The sequence below is a fragment of the Tachyglossus aculeatus genome, unplaced genomic scaffold (genome assembly GCF_015852505.1).
Source record: "Tachyglossus aculeatus isolate mTacAcu1 unplaced genomic scaffold, mTacAcu1.pri scaffold_89_arrow_ctg1, whole genome shotgun sequence".
NCBI classification, from domain to species: domain Eukaryota; kingdom Metazoa; phylum Chordata; class Mammalia; order Monotremata; family Tachyglossidae; genus Tachyglossus; species Tachyglossus aculeatus.
In genome coordinates, this window is record NW_024045097.1 from 799520 (window position 1) to 816434 (window position 16915).

Genomic DNA, 16915 nt, shown 5'->3' on the forward strand with positions numbered 1-16915 from the left:
GTATTCAGATTTTCAAATGGATTCTCCTTAAAATAGAGATCAAAATGATGTCAACAATAATCAACCATGAAAGATAACCTATGAAAGAGAGCAATACATAGGGTATTTGTGAAACACTTATTATGTGTTAAGCACTGTGTAAGTGTTGAGGTAGATAGAAAATAATAAGATGGGACATAGATGCTACCCACCTGGGCTTCAGCCTAATCCCCATTTTACATATGAGGAAACTGAGGCCCAAAGATGGTAAGTGACTGGGTCACAGAAAAGGTAACAGCTGAAATTTGAACCCAGGTTTCTTGTGCTCCAGTGATAGGGATTGTAGTAGTTATGGTATTTTTTGAGTGCCTCCTGACTGCCATGTACTGAACTAAGCATTTTGGAGAGTAGAATAGGAGCAAAAGACACTTTGCTGGCCCATCATTGAATAAATCAATGGTAAACACTGTACAGTTGTACTTGGAAGAGTACAATACAATACAATAGTTGGTAGAATAGTTGGTAAACATGATAGAGGAGAAATGTGGGGTAGTGGATAGAGTATGAGCCTGGGTGTCTGAAAGACATGAGTGCTAATCCTGGCTCTACCACTTGTCTGCTATGTGGCCTTGGGAAAATTACTTCATTTCTCTGTGCCTCAATTACCTCATCTGTAAAATGGGGATGAAGATTGTGAGCCCCACAAAGGAACTATGTCCAAGCCAACTTGTGTATATCCACCCCAGCGCTTAGTACAGTGCCTGGCACATAGTAAGTGCTTAACAAATACCATTATTATTATTATTTTTATTATTATTCGTGCCCACAAAGGCTTTACAAACTAGAGAGGGAGACAGATATGAGAGTAAATTTTGGATTAGGAAAATGCTAAGGTACATAAGTGCGTTAACTTCCATATCCAAATTAATCCTACTTTGCTATTTGAAAGGCTGGATCAATAAAAGATATCAATCTTCCTCTTGGTGACCTAATGCCTTCATTCAGTTACATCCCAGTAAAATAGAGGAAGATATTCACTAAGAGAGTACTTAACCCCAAGCCTCCACTGATATACTCAGCCCAGAGAACTTACCTAATTTCCTTCCAAATGTATTTTTTTTGTTTTGTTTTCCAGCTGCTACTACTGTTGCTATGGATCACAAGCTTACTCAAAACACCTCTTTCCTAGTTTGGAAACCAAAGGGTAAAATCATTGAGATGACTCATAACCATGCTCTATGTAGCTATGCAACCTCAGGATGTGGAGTTTGAAAGAAACCAGAATCAGAAAAAAAAAAAAAGTTATTTTGTGGCCATGAAAGCCAATTCTATTTTTCTATGATAACTGAGTTCTACTCTCCATTATTACGCTACTTATTTATTTATTTATTTTGCTTGTACATATTTATTCTATTTATTTTATTCTGTTAATATGTTTTGTTTTATTCTCTGTATCCCCCTTCTTGACTGTGAGCCCCCTGTTGGGTAGGGACCGTCTCTATATGTTGCCAACTCGTACTTCCCAAGCACTTAGTACAGTGCTCTACACATATAAGCGCTCAATAAATACAAATGATTGAATGAATGAATAAATGAATTGTGGAGTAGTTTAGGAACTATGGAGGACAAAGCAACTACTCTTATGCCCAATCTCTTTCCAATTAATTCTCGACCAGAAAGAGGCAGCCATTTCAAGGAGAGAAGCCACATATCCTGCTGCCTACTCTGATCTTTGCTAGTGTTGATTCATTCATCCATCCATTCATTAATTCAATCGTATTTATTGAGTGCTTACTGTGTGCAGAGCACTGTACTAAGCGCTTGGGAAGTACAAGTTGGTAACATATAGAGACGGTACCTTCCCAATAGCGAGCTCACAGTCCAGAAGGGGGAGACAGACAACAAAACAGAACATATTAACAAAATAAAATAAAGGGAGTAATAAATCTGTACAAACATATATACAGGTGCTGTGGGGAGGGGAAGGAGGTAGGGTGGGGGATGGGGATGGGGGGGAGGGGGAAAGGAAGGAGGGGGCTCAGTCTGGGAAAGCTTCCTGGAGGGGATGAACTCTCAGTAGGGCTTTGAAGGGAGGAAGAGAGCTAGCTTGACAGATGTGCGGAGGGAGGGCATTCCAGGCCAGAGGGAGGATGTGGGTCGGGGGTCGATGGCGCGACAGGTGAGAACGAGACACAGTGAGGAGGTTAGCGGCAGAGGAGTGGAGGGTGTGGGCTGGGAGGTAGAAGGCAAGAAGGGAGGTGAGGTAGGAGGGGGCGAGGTGATGGAGAAACTTGAAGCCTAGAGAAAGGAGTTTTTGCCTGATGCGTAGATTGATTGGTAGCCACCGGAGATTTTTGAGGAGGGGAGTAACATGCCCAGAGAGTTTTTGCGCAAAAATGGTACGGGCAGCAGCATGAAGTATAGACTGAAGTGGGGAGTGACAGGAGGATGGAAGATCAGAGAGGAGGCTGATGCAGTAATCCACTCGGGATAGGGTGAGAGTTTGAACCAGCATGGTAGCGGTTTGGATGGAGAGGAAAGGGCGGATCTTGGCGATGTTGCAGAGGTGAGACCGGAAGGTTTTGGTGATGGACTGTTGATCTCTCGGGTAGATGGAAGAAAGATCAACTGGGGGAAAGAGCAATAGGAATCAGTATTCGGGAGAATCTCCAGGAGTGTGTGTCTGCCCACTTGCCCCAAATACATGCCAGCCATGGTGTTAAATGGTGTGCGTTAACTGTGTACACAAGGATAGTAATAATAATAGTATTTGTTAAGCACGTACTATGTGACAAACATTGTACTGAGCACTGCAGTGGGTGCAAGATAATCAGGTCCCACAGTGGGCTCAGAGAGAGAGAATAGATATTCAATCCACAGTTTTGCAGGTAAGGGAACTAAGGCACAGAGAAGTTAAGTGACTTTCCCAAGATCACACAGCAGGTAAGGGGCAGAGCTATGATTAGAACCCAGGTCTCCTGACTCCCAGGCCCACCCCTTGATTTCTTATGCTGAACATAAGAGGGATGGATATGAATTCTCCTTTCTCTAATTAAGTCCTTATAACATTCCTTTTAGTAAGCCCAGTCATCTCATGTACAGAGGGCAGAAATTATTACTGTCATCATTATTATCATTGTTATTATTATTAGTATTCTTAATTTTGTTAGATAAGCTTCAGGGCTCGTTAATGTAGATAGCTATGTATTGATGGCAGAAAGCAAAAGGAACCAAAGTTTTACCACCTTAAAAATACCTTAGTTGTAAGGGACCCACAGGAAGCTTAGCTTGTAAAGCCTCTAGGAGAAAATTTGGCCATTTGAGTAGATAAAATGAATAAATTGTAGTTGAAGAATTTGGAGTTCTTCCCCCTGGCAGGCCAGAGAAAACACAGCTCTTTCCATTGAGGAAGTGCTCAGTATGTAGGGAAGCAGCAAGGACCTAGTAGATTGAGCATGGGCCTGGGAGTCAAAGAGACCCGGATTCTAATCCTGGCTTTGCCACTTGTATACTATGTAACCTTGGAAAAGTCACTTCATCTCCTCAGTTTTCACATCTGTAAAATGAGAATTAAGACTGTGAGCCCCATGTGGGACAGGGATTGATATTCTTTCCAGTGCTTAGTAGAGTGCCCGGTACATAGTAAGCACCTTATACCATTATTATTATTATTATTATTATTATTATTATTATTATTATTATTATTATTAATATCTCCTAGTAACTGGCTGGTAAGATGCCTAACTTTATTATTGAATAACTGGCTGTGATCTCAACTATTTTTACTTGTAAATCAGACTCTTCCATCTGCCTCCATTTAAAAAACATCAGGTATCTTTGATCATGCTTCTCCATTGTGCACTGTGGAATTGGTGATGTTCAAAATGGCTCCAAGAAGCTGCAAAATCCAGGTAAGGAACTGTGTCCTGGGGATACCTGCTCACTCACCGGGCTTCCACTGCTGAGATTCAGCCAGAAATGGGTTGTAAGGAAAGGGACAAAATTTAGAAAAGTCTGTTTTCCACTGTGCTCCAAGCCAGGAAGGATATGACATTGCTTTCACATATTCACTGAGAAACCACCTTAACATGTACATTGCTCTAACTTTTTAGGTGGTACAACCTTGCATTTGAAAGTCCAAATAGCCAGATGAATGCTAACATACCGCATACTAATTTCACTCAAAATGTCCTCATCTGTTTAGTAGCTTTTATTTTTGTCTTCCAATTCTACTCTACAAGTAAAAATGAATTAATATAGTCACTTTCATAATAGAGGAATTTTGCCAATCATTTCTAATCAGATTCACTAGATAGCAGTTCAACGCTACTCTTCACTTGCCTGCAGAGACCTAGCCAGTAACAGGAGAGCAGAATATTCTTCTCTCAAATCTTTCAACCTGATACACTACACGTATCAGATGAGTGTGTTAGAATGGCAAAGAAATACTCGCTGCCTTTAATCTTGCAAAGTCCAGAATGATTAAACTCCTGTTGCTGGGAGAATTCAGCATTAAAGGAGTTTATATGGATAATGAAGATGTTTTTATATTGGATTGAAGATCACTTGGGGACAATGTCTTTGGGTCATAGCACAGTTTCAAAACTCAGGTGACCAACAGATTGGATCATTAACTTGCCTTTCGGGTCCCCTGGGCTCGGACGTCTATGTTGCAATGGTGTAGATTCCTCTTCTTTTTAACTTTGGGGCTGTCCAGCCCTAACCTTTAGGGAAGAGCATTGGCAATGGTCAACGTCTGTATGTCCTCGTGTGTATTAAAATGAACCTATAATCACTAATATACTGTATAAGCCTCGTCTCCGATCTCCCATCCTCTTGTCTCTCCCCACTTCAATCCATACTTCACGCCGCTGCCCGGATTGTCTTTGTCCAGAAACGCTCTGGGCATGTTACTCCCCTCCTCAAAAATCTCCAGTGGCTACCAATCAATCTACGCATCAGGCAAAAACTCCTCACTCTAGGCTTCAAGGCTCTCCATCAACTCGCCCCCTCCTACTTCACCTCCCTTCTTGCCTTCTACCACTCAGCCCACATCCTCCACTCCTCTGCTGCTAACCTCCTCACTGTATCTCGTTCTCACCTGTCGCGCCGTCGACCCCCGACCCACATCCTCCCTCTGGCCGTAATGCCCTCCCTCCGCACATCTGCCAAGCTAGCTCTCTTCCTCCCTTCAAAGCCCTAGTGAGAGTTCATCTCCTCCAGGAGGCCTTCCCACACTCAGCCGTCTCCTTCCTCTGCCCCTCCTCCCCCTCTCCATCCCCCCGCCTTACCTCCTTCCCTTCCCCACAGCACCTGTATATATGTATATATGTTTGTACATATTTATTACTCAATTTATTTATTTTACTTGTACATATCTATTCCATTTATTTAATTTTGTTAATATGTTTGGTTTTGTTCTCCGTCTCCCCCTTCTAGACTGTGAGCCCGCTGTTGGGTAGGGGCCGTCTCTATATGTTGCCAACTTGTACTTCCCAAGCTCTTAGTACAGTGTTCTGCACACAGTTAGCACTCAATAAATACGATTGATTGATTGATTGATTGATTGATAATATATACTTTCTAGACTGTGAGCCCGTCATTTGGTAGGGACTGTCTCTATATGTTGCCGATTTGTACTTCCCAAGCGCTTAGTACAGTGCTCTGCACACAGTAAGTGCACAGTAACTACAATTGAATGAATAATATATGATAGTAGACAGTGCTCTGCATAAAGACTGAAATGCTTTTTTTCAGAGAAGGAGGATAGAAGCAATGCGACCTGTAGAGAAGCAGTGTGGTCTAGTTGGAAGATCTGGATTCTAATCCTGGCTCCGCCAGTCATCTGTTGTGTGGTGTTGGGCAAGTCACTTAACTTCCCTGTTCCTCACTTACCTCATATGTAAAATGGGGATTGAGTCTGTGAGCCCTACGTGGCACATTCATTCATTCATTCTATCGTATTTATTGAGCACTTACTGTGTGCAGAGCACTGTACTAAGTGCTTGGGAAGTACAAGTTGGCAACATATAGAGACTTTCCCTACCCAACAACGGTCTCACAGTCTAGAAAGGGAGACAGACAACAAAACAAAGCATGTGGACAGGTATCAAGCCATTAGAATAAATAGAAACAAAGCTAGATGCACATCACTAAAAAGTAAATAGAATAGTAAATATCAACAAGTAAAATAGAGTAATAAATCTGTACAAACATATATACAGGTGCTGTGGGGAGGGGAAGGAAGTAGAGTCTGGGGGGATGGGGAGGAGGAGAGGACAAAGGGGGCTCAGTCTGGGAAGGCCTCCTGGAGGAGTAAGCAGTGTAATCGGGATTCAAACCCATGACCTCCAACTCCCAGGCCTGTGCTCTTGCCACTAAGCCATGCTGCGTCCCATAGAACAGTACCTGGCACATAATAAATGCTTAACAAATACTATTATCATTATTATTATAAGAGGCCCAGGAGCAGCATGGCCTAGTGGATAGAGCCTGGGCCTGGGAGTCAGAAGGTCATGGGTTCTAAACCACAGCTGCTGTGTGTCCTTGGGCCAATCACTTCACTTCTCTGTGCTTCAGTTACCTCATCTATGTCCAACACAATTATCTTGATTCAACCCCAGGGCTTAGTACAGTGCTTGACATATAGTAAGCACTTAACAAATATCATACTTTTTTAATGTGATCAATTGGGTTTGTACATGAGTTAAGGTTCAAGAAATAGATTGATACACTCGAAGATTGATACATAATTGCTCTAGGTCATTATGAAATTAGAAATGCTTAGGTAGTGCAGAACTGCTGAGATGGCAGATGGAGTGATTTAACCCAAGGAGAATAGCAATTAACAGAGAAGCTCTCTTTGGAGAAGATTTGATTATAAGAGGGTTTTGAACCTGAGAATAATGAGGAAGATGATCATTCTGATTTGAAGTGAGAGGGAGTTTCAGGCAGAGGGAAATGCATGGGGAAAGCATTGGCAATATGAAAGACAAGACCATCCTTGTTCCTCAAGCTGAAAATCAAGAGGGTCAACCCAGTTATATTTTGGGTATAAGCCACTGTGTATACTTTCTTTTGCTCCATGGAATACTCACAGCTTGGCTGGATGTGAGTTGGTTAGCTTGAGAGGAGTTAAGAGCGTGAGCTAGGGTGTAGTGGGAGAAGAGAGTGGATAAGTAGGAAGAAGAGAATTAATTTATTGGCTTAAAACCAATGATTTAGGACTCTCTGGGTGCAGCAGAGAAGAGTGCGTAACTACTAGAGGTTTTAACAGTGAAGATAAAAGCAGAATGGCATTTTTGAAAATTATCTTTTGGACAACAGAATGACATACAGAATGGAGAGGGGTGAAATTATGTAGTTCAGCTGATCGTCATCATCACTGAAACTTATTGAGTGCTTACTATGTGCAGAGCACTGTACTACACAGAAAGTACAATGTAACAGAGTTGGTAGACATGTGCCCTGCCTACAGTGAGCTTACAATCTAAGAGGAGAGATAGACATTAATATAAACAAATGTTTCAGATTTACAGTAAACTCTGTTATCAACACTAATGCATGAAGTTGTCATGAAAACTGTTGAAAAATCCAGAACCATTAATATTCTGTTTTGGGAGAAAAAAAATTCTCTTTTGGAGCTTAGGAGGAAAAGAGCATCACAGATTCTCCAGTGGTCAAATTGAATAATATCATCTACTGGAAACTCCTGAGGAATGAATTCAGCTTAACAGATCATAAAATCCATTCTAATTTAGGAGGTACATGAATGAATCAGGATTCAACACTGGGAAACAGACTTGGCCCTACCTTCCCATCCCAAGGTGTGTAATTTAGAGTGTTCTGGTCTCTAAGGTCATAGCTGAGTATCAGTTCACTTATTTTCATGTTTTTACCTGTGTACATGGTTGCATTTGTGTAATAATTATTATTATGTTATTTGGTAAGTGCTTACTACGTGCCAAGCACTGTTCTAAGTGTTGTGGTAGTTACAACGTAATCGGGTTGTCCCACGTGGGCTCACATTCTTAATACCCATTTTACAGATGAGGCTACTGAGGCCCAGAGAAGTGAAGTGACTTGCCCAAGGTCACACAGCAGAGAAGTGGTGGAGCCTGGATTGGAACTCACATCCTCTAACTTCCAAGCCTGGGTTCTTTCTACTCAGCCACACTTCTTCACATTTGTGTATATGTGTGTGATCAGAGGTGCAGGTGATTTCTAGATATATGAATGGGTCTCTGTATGAGTAGGTGGGAGACATTGGGGAGAAGAGAAAGATGTTGATGGAGAAGATGACATTAATAGAACTGTGTAGCCTTAAGTGGAAGTGATATATAATCCTACTCAGTTTGCTGGTAAAGCAAAATGTAATAAGGAACATTTTATTCATATACAGCCTGGACCTTAGAGTCAGAAGGATCTGTATTCTAATCTCTACCCTGCCACTTGTCTGCTGTGTGACCTTGGGCAAGTCGTTTTAATTTTTGTGCCTCAGTTATCTCATCTGTAAAATGGGTATGAAGACTGTGAGTTCTATGTGGAACAGGGACTGTGTCCAGCCTGATTATTGTACCCACCCTGGTGCTTAGTACAGTGGTACTAAGCCCATAGTACTTAGCCCATACTTAGCCCATAGTAAGTGCTTAACAAATACTATTTAAAAAGTAATAATAACGGTAAAAAGATCGGAAATTAGTTTGCATATTTGGCTAGAAAATACTTGTTCCGTCCTGAAGCATCAACATTTCAATGAAATTCAATACATTTTTAGGAACACATTCTTTCTCTCAGGCAGTGTGTTCCTCAACCAAGTGAAGGGAAGTGTTATGGTGGTTACCCAGATAATTAAGACCGACAAACTACTCTTGAATCAATCAAACCAGTTTGATCTGAGAGTTTTCCAGTCCAGTATCACCAGTTCTTTCTAAACAAGGAAGGCATCATCATTAAAATTACAATCATGTATACAATGAAAAACTACAGAAGACAAGCATGTAGTCACAGACTTGGGGATTCAATTTATTTGTTCTTAGTTCTTGACTCTGCTAAGTTATTGAAGAAAAAAAAAGGAAAACTATCACCCACAATCTTCCCAAGTGCATTTTGACTGTGTTCAATGTTCTCTCGACATCTTAAATCCTAGTACTTACATAGAGATGGAGGGGGGGCATTTTGTCCTTAGTTTCCAAAACTGCTATTGTGAAGGGTGAGGAGGTTTTCATCTTGTGTTTGATGACATATGAGACCTGATTTCTGAAGCATTTCATCCTGAGGAGAGGAGAGGAGTTGTAATTAATACTACTGAATGATGGCTGATTTCTTATTTGTGTTTTGAAATTTATATAGTTGGAGTGGCATGGCTTAGTGGAAAGAGCACAGGCTTGGGAACCAGAGGTCATGGGTTCTAATCCCATTTCTGCTGCTTGTCAGCTGTGTGACTTTGGGCAAATCACTTAATTTATCTGTGCCACAGTTACCTCATCTATAAAATGGGGATTAAGACTGTGAATCCCACGTGGGACAACCTGAATGCCTTGTATCTACCCCAGCGCTTAGAACAGTGCTTGGCACACAGTATGTGCTTAACAAATACCATTGTTATTATTGTTATTGTTATTATTATTATTAGAAAGCAACTCAGTCAGTGCAGGGCTGTACAGGGGGTTGAATGAGCTTTTTCCCACTGAGGTTTCCCTTTGGACAGTGATTAAAGTGTCTGACAGGAAGCACTGGAGCAGGAATTTGGGGAATAGAGTCTGATGAGAAATACCATTTTTCATTTTAGCATTCAGGTAATATCGTTCCCTATCATCTTGGATTCTTTTCCTTCTACAAGCACTAGTAGTAATAATGATGATAATAATAATGATAGTATTTGTTAAGTGCTTACTATGTGCTGAGCACTGTTCTAAGAGCTGGGATAAATACAAGGTGATCAGGTTGTCTCATGGGAGGCTCATAGTCTTAATTCCCATTTTCCCGATGAGGTAACTGAGGCACAGAGAAGTTAAGTGACTTGTCCAAGGTCACACAGCAGACAAGTGGTAGAGCGAGGATTAGAACCCATTGCCTCTGACTCCCAATCCCGGGGTGTTTCCACTAAGCCATGAGTAGTGGTAATAAAACGATGTGGTAAGTGTAGTAAGTGTAGTAATGCTACGTTTTTAAAAAAGCAACCACCTCCTCCTAAATAATTCACTGTAATCAAGATAAAAGGATATCAGCTGGAGGTAGTGGGTGGTGGTAGTTGTTTCGTCTGAAAGAGCTGGAGAAAAGTGTCCTCTTCTCCAGCCTCCAATTTTTCCCTCTATTCAATCATTCATTCAATCGTATTTATTGAGCACTTACTGTGTGCAGAGCACTGTACTAAGCGCTGGGGAAGTACAAGTCATCAACATATAGAGACGGTCCCTACCCAGCTCGTTGTGGATGGGGAATGTGTTTACCAATTCTATTATACTGTACTCTCCCAGGTCCCAAGTACAGTGCTCTGCACATGGTAAGTGCTTGATAAACACCATTGATTGATATTAGTAATAGCACATCACTGCATGTCCTGCATTATATTAAGCACTTAGGAAGTAAAGAACAACAGACACATTGCCTCCCCATAAGGATCGTAAGCTCCTCGTGGATAGGGAATGTATCTATTTGTTATTATGTTTACCTCTCCCAAGTATTTGCCACAGTGCTCTGCAAACAGTAAGTGCTCAATAAATACAACTGAATGAACTAATAAGAAGCTTACACTTTCTAGTGGAGTAGATTGGTATGAGTGCTTAGAAACAGCGGATCAAAATAAGCAATTGAATGTATAATTGAATAAATGCATGTACAGAAGTCCTGAGGATAACATAAATTGGTACTGAAGTGCTAGAGATGGCTGGCAGGTTTACATGGTTTAGGATGCTGGAAAATAATTGGGGAAAGAATGTTGGAAGAGGTGGAAGGTTAGGAATAGGGGAAAATTATTAGTCTGTCAGATTTGGGGAAATAGGAAGGACAGGAAAATGTTATGAGCATAAGGAAAGAGGTAGGAGAATTGAAAGCATTGTACAGTTAGAAGATTAGCAATGGAGGAATGAAGAGAGATGGCTGGGGAGTAGCAAATGAAGAAAGAAAATATATAAGGTGAAGTAATTTGGTGGAGAGACTTTATTGGGACCCTCAAGTAAATGCCCATCACAACCACCATAAAATTCATCCTAGGCTTTTTGTTTTTGTTTTTATGGTGTTCTTTAGTGCTTAATATGTGTCAAGCATAGATCTAGGTGCTGGGGTAAATTCAGGTTTTATCAGGTTGGACACAGTCTGTGCCCCACAAAGAGCTCACAGTCTAAATAAGAGGGCATAGGATTTAATCCCCAGTTTACCATTGAAGAAACTGAGCCACAGAGAATTTAAGCAACTTGCCCAAGGCCACAAAGTGGACAAATGCCAGATCTGGAATTAGAACCCAGATCCTCAGACTACCAGGCCTATGCTCTTTTCACTAGGTGACACTGCTGTTTTTCTGAGTTTCCCTTGACACCCCCAACCAGAGTTAGGCTCTGGCACCTAGCAATTTCCCTCCTCAGTTGCCAGGTAGGCTGAGTGGGGATGGTGGTGAATCAGTGTAGCTTAGGCTCTGTACTGAGGAACAATTTGATTGAAGGGTTTCCCTGGTCTCACTGACAGTCCTTTTCTGGTTTTGGAAAACTTGGGTAAAGCAATTTTAAGAGACAGGATCAAGATGGAATGAGGCAGGAACAAGTTGGGGAAGTAGTGGACTTGATCAAGTAAAAAGGAAAAAAATAATGTCTTCATGACTGTGAGCCCACTGTTGGGTAGGGACTGTCTCTATATGTTGCCAACTTGTACTTCCCAAGCGCTTAGTACAGTGCTCTGCACACAGTAAGCGCTCAATAAATACGATTTCTTGATTGATTGACTGTCAGGTCTGATCTACAGTGAGATTCAAAAGTACAGTCTTATTTAGAAATGAATGAGAACACTAGTGTTGCTCACTGAGGCATGCATGCCTGACCGCTACTCAGCTTTGTCAGGCTGAGGTAAAGAAGCAGTGCGGGACTGTTCTTTCAGCTACCTGGTCACTGCAGCAGAACTCAGCTGGAGGCTGAAAGAAGCAGGAAAACAAGGTACTGGTCTTTGTAAGTGGGGTTTATGGATTAGGGCCCCAGTTAATTTCACAATCTACTTCATAATACTGAGTTCACAAGGGAATCACTTGGGAATGTTCAAAGCATTCAACAAGTTTACTGACATAACAAAATAAGTAAACACTGTCTAAATGAAAACACCAAGTATAATACCTGAATCTAATTCCCAGTCTATACTAGATAACTAGATAAATTAAACATTGCGGGAAGTGATGATTCTGGTAATTCAGGACAAACAAAAACATATTTCACAAGAAATTCTCGAACTGAAGAAAATGTATTTTCTTTCTTGTAGTATCTGGATAATTACTTTAATTACTTCACATATTACTGTACATGGCTCAGAATTGTCATTTTTGGAACAACTCATCTATGTGTTAAGCAAATTTAATCAAAAATAATACAAATCCTGCCTCTCAAGAGCATATTGTCTATCACAGAAAAAAAAATAATACATTGTAACTGCAAAGGCATTCATCATCATCAACAACAACAATAAGATATCTTTTAAAAAGATAGGTTTTGAAGACATAGCCACATATGCAGAGTATAAAAGACAAAGGCAATTGCTTGAGGGGCAGGGTAAGAAATTATATCAGACAGAGCATGGGCCTGGGAGTCAGAAGGACCTGGATTCTAATTCTGACTCTGCCACATGTTTCCTGGGTGACCTTGGACAAGTCATTTAACTTCTTTGGGCCTCAGTTACTTTATCTGTAAAGTGGGGATTAAGCTCTATGTGTGACAGGGACAGTGACCAACCTGATTAGGTTGTATCTATCCCAGAACTTAATACAGTGTCTGGCACATTATAAGTGCTTAAAAATACCATTAAAAAAGCAGTAACAACATGATAGACAAGGTAGAATAGGAACAAGGTATGAACTAGGGGAAGAGGAGGAGTATAAGGAAAGTGATGTCTCTGAAAAGCATGAACAATAGATGAGACACTTTCTTCCTTAAAAGAAAGATCCCAAACCGTTGACTTCTGGGCCTAAGTCTGGTCATGAACTAAATAATAACTGTGGTATTTGTTAAGCGCTTACTGCATGCAAGACACTGGACTAAGCACTGGGGCAGATACAAACAAATTGGGTTGGACATTGTCCCTGTCCCACATGGGGCTCACAATCTCAATCCCTATTTTACGGATGAGGTCACTGAGGCACAGAGAAGTAAAGTGGCTTTCCCAAGGTCACACAGCAGACACGTCGCAGAGCCAAGATTAGAATACACGACCTTCTTACTCCCAGGCCCATGCTCTATCCACTCCACCATGCTGTTATCTAATGAAGCAGCAAAATGAATGGCTTCTCACTTGGGAAATGGTCACACTTTGCTCACAGCAAGGGTGCTGGCTGAAAGTCCGAGTACCTCACTATGTTGCAGACCATGGGCTTACAGATGGTTGGGAGCAATCAAACCCCATTTTGACCAGCAGGACGACTTCTGCAGGCATAAAACTGCGCACAAAGAAATTGCGTCGCTCATCCAGAGAATGAAAATGTTTTTCATTAATTAATTAATTAATTAATTCAATTTTATTTATTGAGCACTTATTGTGTGCAGAACACTTTACTGAGCACTTGGAAATTACAATTCAGTAATAGAGAGACAATCCCTGTATGCAGTGGGCTTACAGTCTAGAGTGAGAGGATCTGGTTTCTAATCCCAGTTCTGCCATGTACCTGCTGTGCGATCTTGGGAAAGTCACTTCACTTTTCTGTTTCTCAGTTCCCTCATCTGCAAAACAGAAATTCAATGCCTTTTCTCCCTCCCACTCAGACTGTGAGCCCCATGTATGATCTGATTATATTGTGTCTACCCCAGTGCTTAATACAGTGTCTGGCACAAAGTGTTTAACAAATGAAACAATTATTATTTTTATCATTATTATTGTTACCAGTTGAATTATTGGGACTAGTATCTAGGTCTCTTGACATTCTAACCCGAACCTTTTCTAATATTTAGTATTGTAGTAATATACTGATTTTATTCATGACATGATGTACAACTAAAGATCCTTACAGAAAAGAAATTTGCCCTGGACAGTTAAAATTTTCCATGTCTCATTGCTGCATACATGTGGTCCTCATGAAATTATTATTGTCTGGAAATAGTCCCATGTTAATGGAATGTAGGGATATGGATTACCTTTATACAACTGTCCAAGCATATATATGGATGTGGGCTAAAAAGGTGAGTGAAAATAGTCTATTCCAAATGATGCAGATGTAATGTTGTCCTCTGCAGTGCGGGGGCGTTTACCACTTTTAGCACTGTTTCATGGTCCCTCAGAGTTAATGTCAGTCCATAGTTCCATACTATCTCTGTGAAACAGCTCATAATCACCTGCATATCTTCTTCCACACTTTCCTCAAGTTTTAAAAGTTCCTGGAGGATTATCTCAAATAATTTTGACCATGTTTAAAATCTGCTGAATTGAAGGTTTCCCAGTGGAACAGAAGACTATCTGAAAAACTTTCAGTTCTTATCTCATCCTCAAGCATAGCAGAATGAAACAGATTGCTTTACTCCCTCTGATGATTAGGAAAAGATCATAAAGGGTACCTCGAAATCCTGCTCTACTAAACTGCTGACGAACAGAACTTGGATTTTGACTAGTTGTCCATCCAACTTAATTAATACCACAACTGTCAGGTTAGTATCCATTAGTTTGTAAAGTTTGTAACTACAACATAGATGTTTTTGTGTTGCTTGTGCGCTTGTGTTGTCAGTTCAACTGAACATGCCATCTGCTTTTCTACATTTTATTCTGACAGTACATGGTGATTTGGGAGCTACATGGTTTATTATATTCTTCTATAGTCAGTCTAGGAAGATTCTGGATGGTTTCTATCCCTCCTTGGTAAACAGTAAGGTACCCTTTGTGTTATTGTTTTTTTGTTTGCTTCCTTAATAGTATTTATGAAAGACTTATTCTGTTGCAGGCATTGTACTAAGCACTGAAGTAAATACAAGCTGATCTGGTTGGACACAGTCCCTGTCCCACATGGAGATCACAAACTTACTCCCCATTTTACAGATGAAAGAACTGAGGCCCAGAGAAGTTGTGACAACATAATAATAATAATAATAATAATAATAATAATAATAATAATAATAAAGAAGTATTCTGAAGACTGCAGTAATTCACTAATAGCACTCACCTAAGGCCAGTTCTCTCTATTTTCTGGGTTGAGTTAACATTTATTTCATAATGTTGAAGGCAAGCCTATGATCCTAAACTCAGCTCACTAGCTTCCTTACTAAATTACCCAAACCACCTAAATAATTACAGGAATTCTGTTTCTCAAACTCAGGTCCTTTAGAGCTTCCTTCACCTCCTTGTTTCTCAAGCTGTAACTCAGGGGATTTAACATGGGGATCGCCACCTTGTAGAAGACTGACACCACAAGAACTAGATTGTAGATATGTAAAGATTAACATCCCATAGACTATAATATAGAGAAACAGAGTGGCTAGGGAAGCAGCGTGGCTCAGTGGAAAGAGCCCGGGCTTGGGAGTCAGAGGTCATGGGTTCTAATCCCGACTCCACAACTTAGTAATAATATAATAGCTTTTGTTAAGCCCTTACTATGTGCAAAGCACTGTTGTAAGCGCTGGAGAGGCTACAAAGTGATCAGGTTGTCCCATGGGGGTGCTCACAGTCAATCCACATTTTACAGATGAGGTAACTGAGGTCCAGAGAAGCGAACTGACTTGCCCAAAGTCACACAGCTGACAAGTGGTGGAGCCGGGATTTGAATCCATTACCTCTGACTCCCAAGCCCGTGCTCTTTCCACTGAGCCATGCTGCTTCTCTAGCCACACCGTTTCTCTAGCCACACTGTGTGACTTTGAGCAAGTCACTTCACTTCTCTGGGCCTCAGTTACTCATCTGTAAAATGGTGATGAAGACTGTGAGTACCACGTGGGACAAGCTGATCACCTTGTATCTCCCCCAGTGCTTAGAACAGTACTTTGCACATAGTAAGTGCCTAACAAATACCATTATTATTATTATTAATAATAACAGCTGTCAGTTGGAAAGCACAGGTAGAGAAGGCTTTGTGCCTGCCCTCAGAAAGGTGCATGTGCAGATGGAGGAAATGATATATGTGTGTTAGAATGATCAGTAACATGCCTAACATATTTAATCCTGCACATGTGAAAATGATTTTTTTTCATTCATGTGGGTGTCTGAGCAGGAGAGTTTGAGGAGTGTAGGGTTATCGCAGAAAAAATGTTGGATGACATTATAGTCACAGAAAGACAGGCTATTTACATAACTTGTATGAATCACTGAATTCAAGAAGCCTGCAACATATGCCCCAATGTTCATTTTAAGGCAGATTGTCCTGGACATGATAACTGCATAGAGAAGAGGGTTGTGGATTGCACCGTAACAGTCATAGGCCATCAACCCAAAAAGGATACATTCGGTTGTGGCCAAGGCAATGAAAACATACATCTGCAGAAAGCACCCCACATAGAGATGGTTTTCATCTCAGATAATAAATCCACCAGCATCTTGCGGGTGGTCATGGATGAATAGCAAATATCAGCAAAGAACAAGCTGATGAGAAAAAAATACATGGGGATATGGAGTCATGAATCCACCCAGATCAGCAACATCATCTCCAAGTTCCCTAGCACGATGACCACATAGACAGCTAAAAACAGGATGAAAAGAATGAGCTAGGCTCCTTGGAATCCACAATCCCCAGGAAGATGAACTCAGTCACGGCTGTGAAATTTTGATCTGGCAT

The 16915-nt window shown here is 40.9% G+C and overlaps 1 pseudogene; it reads right to left on the minus strand.

The window, feature by feature from the left end:
* Positions 1-9162: 9162 nt before the first annotated feature.
* On the minus strand, positions 9163-16915 carry LOC119924251 (annotated as a pseudogene).